A 3,746-nucleotide genomic window follows, 5' to 3' on the forward strand; every position below is an offset into this window, starting at 1 on the left:
AATTGGACCGTTATTTAGGATGGTGAGGATATAAAGATAAAGAAATTTAATAATGCAGTTTTTAACACGTATTTATTGAATGTTACAAACTGCCAAAGATGCATTACACTTTGTAGTCATAAATCTTTTTTTTTTTTCATTATTTTTTCATGACAACTTTTTTATTTAGAATTTAGACTAAACGTCACGATTAGCTACATATTTTGGATCTATAGCTGTAATGTTGCACGTTTTTAATCCACAACTAAACCTCCATGTAACCTTGAAAGCACTTTTCCATGTGTTTGGCTACAACAGGATGTCCAACAGGAAGTGATATGAAAGTAAATGTGATGTATTGAGCAAATGATTCCAGACACATGACACATGGACTGTAACTTTGCCAAACAATGTTCCTTATGTTCTCAAACATTTTTTGGTTACAGTTGATTAAAAATTCCCAAAGTAGATGCCAATCCCTGCCAATCTGGCAGCACTTACCCACAGGGTCTAAGACTGATATGAACCAAATCTGTTACAACCCAGTCTAGGGTCGGGCTGCACAGCATTATAGCTCGGGATTCAGTGAAGGGATACCTTTATAAATACCAAAAGAAACCACACAAAGTAGAATTTCTAGGTAAGTGTATTTACAAATAAATAATGATACACACAGCCAACAGTACACAGGCGTCTCTTCAAGGTGGGTCAAGGTGAAAATAATAGACAAAAAGGTCTAATAGTTAAGCAGCTATCCTTACCTGAAAGCAAAGAAAAGAAAAAATACAGGGGATCTTCCCTAATATGATCAGTCTTATGATTCCCTTATGATACACTTCTGATAGTCATGAGGCAGGTCTGTGGGACTGGTTTCATGGTTTGATGGTTTCATGGTTTGATGGTTTCATGGTTTTGTGGTTTCATGGTTTTGTTGTTTGGTGGTTTCATGGTTTCATGGTTTTTTGGCTTCATGGTTTTGTGGTTTAATGTTTTGATGGTTTGATGGTTTTGTGGTTTGATGGTTTGATGGTTTGGTGGTTTGATGGTTTGGTGGTTTCATGTTTTCATGGTTTCATGGTTTCATGGTTTGGTGGTTTGATGGTTTGATGGTTTCATGGTTTCATGGTTTGGTGGTTTGATGGTTTGGTGGTTTCATGTTTTCATGGTTTCATGGTTTGGTGGTTTGATGGTTTTCCAGACTCACAATCCTTAACATTCCTTTTTTATGTTCTTTTTTTTTGTCTCTTTGCCAAAAAAAGTGGAGCAGAATTAAACTGTGCTGAATGGAGCAGAATTAATTTTCCCCATAATCACTCCTGGTGATTAGAAATAATTATACAGACACTGATGGGGAGCCCAAATAACGTCTTGACTCATCTAAATAAATCCCTGGAGTTAATTCAACGCTTAATGGCTTCACTTTACACCTGAGAAGTTACAATTGTTTCAACTCTAGTGAACTTTATAGAAATAAACTAAATCTCTTCTGCTGTCTCAAAAACACTCAGTTATGTGAGTCATTAGAATCATTAATATATGAGGATGGGATTCAACTTCATTTAAGAATTCAACATTTAAGCTGAAGATTATTATTATTATTATTATTATTATTATTATTATAGATTGTTTATGAAGAAAACATCCCATAATACATGGATTAATACTGTTGAATTCTGGCTCCACGAGCTTGTCGTAACCATGGTAACACTAGCTAACAGTTTAGGAAGTGAAATAATGTAGAGTTTAGTCGATTTTTCAACATTTATATTTAAATAAAACATAGTGATATATCGGCTCTTTAAAAGAATCGGTTCACTAAATTGAGTCTTTTACTCAATTCGTACAGGTGAACATTGGGACTCGATTCACGAGTCAGATGAGCCGTTCAGCTTCGAATTAACAAGGCAAGTGTAATCATATGGGTTTTTTATTATAAAATGGTTGATATTTTGATATTTTTACTTCTGAACGGTTATACAGCATTGTGTTTATTAAAAGCAGGGTTTAGTTTGAGATTTGTGGTGGAAATGTTCTCAGCCAGACAGGATTTAATGAATGATTCATGAATCACGGTTACTAATTGCTCTTATTTGCTTCACTGCTGTGGATTTGTCAAACCCTCCTGGGCATCCTTATAAAACCTGGAGCATTGTATGAGCTGTAGAGACCGCAATGGGCACAAACGTGTGTGTGTGTGTGTGTGTGTGTGTGAGAGAGAGAGAGAGAGAGAGAGAGAGAACAGGAGAGGGAGAGAGAGAGAGAGAGAGAGAGAGAGAGAGAGAGAGAGAGAGAGAGAGAGAGAGAGAGAGAGAGAGAGAGTGAGAGAGAGAGAGAGAGAGAGTGAGAGAGAGAGAGAGTGAGAGAGAGAGAGAGAGAGAGAGAGAGTGAGAGAGAGAGAGAGTGAGAGAGAGAGAGAGAGAGAGAGATCACAGGGTTACCTCAAGATGGTGTAGAGGTTCAGATTACAATAGTACAAAACACAGTGCAAGTTAAATCATCCTAATGAACATTGCCTCCGGGTGACATCTAAAAATGAGTCAGCCTTTTACACACACACACACAGACACACACACACAGACACACACACACAGACACACACACACACACACCTGTGGAAAATCCCAGTCTGGTGGGTTAAACCTACACAAGAAACAATAGAGTCTGTGTTACAGAATGTGTGTGTGTGTGTGTGTGTGTGTGTGTGTGTGTGTGTGTGTGTGTGTGTGTGTACATAGAAGATATGCACATTCATAAAACTTAAAAAAAAATCAACAGTAACTGATTACAGAGTGATTTAGCTGCTCTTAGACTTACTTAGAAATATTATCATTAAAATTCAAGAATCTGTTTATTTTTGCGTCACTGAAACATTTCATCTCAGGCTTCAAACCTTTTCCACGAATCATCTATTATTTGTAGTTCTAGTCACAACTTCAACAGGAAGTTACATCACCTGAATTTCCTAGAGAAGAAGAAAAGTCTCCTGTTAATAGTATTAATATTATTTCCTCAGTTTTTAATGAAAGAGTGATTCTGACTAATCACACATCCCTGTGAGACATTAGACTATTCCCTGTGAGACATTAGACTATTCCCTGTGAGACATTAGACTATTCCCTGTGAGACATTAGACTATTCCCTGTGAGACATTAGACTATTCCCTGTGAGACATTAGACTATTCCCTGTGAGACATTAGACTATTCCCTGTGAGATATTAGACTATTCCCTGTGAGACATTAGACTATTCCCTGTGAGATATTAGACTATTCCCTGTGAGATATTAGACTATTCCCTGTGAGATATTAGACTATTCCCTGTGAGACATTAGACTATTCCCTGTGAGACATTAGACTATTCCCTGTGAGACATTAGACTATTCCCTGTGAGATATTAGACTATTCCCTGTGAGACATAATTCCCTTTAATTGTTACTATAAAGTAACAATTAAAAAAAGAGTTTGCAATGTTTTTTTACAAAGGCTAAATTGTCACACACACACACACACACACACACACACACACACTCCTCTGTTCAGTAGCACTTATCATAATTAAGTTGGCTGTCTTCCTCTTCCTCACACTCTTCTGTGGCATCCAGTTTAGTCTTTAAAAAAAAAGTATCAAATTAGGCCAAAGAAAAGTTTGTCAATGAATTCAGCTCAAAGCTCCATCTCCGTTCATCTCCGCCGTTTGATCTGAAGTCGAGTTCTCGCAAGAGAGAAAGACGAGCAACTGACAACAAATAAATAAACAACACCGAGAAACA

The sequence above is a fragment of the Tachysurus vachellii genome, chromosome 11, assembly GCF_030014155.1.
Source record: "Tachysurus vachellii isolate PV-2020 chromosome 11, HZAU_Pvac_v1, whole genome shotgun sequence".
NCBI classification, from domain to species: Eukaryota; Metazoa; Chordata; class Actinopteri; order Siluriformes; family Bagridae; genus Tachysurus; species Tachysurus vachellii.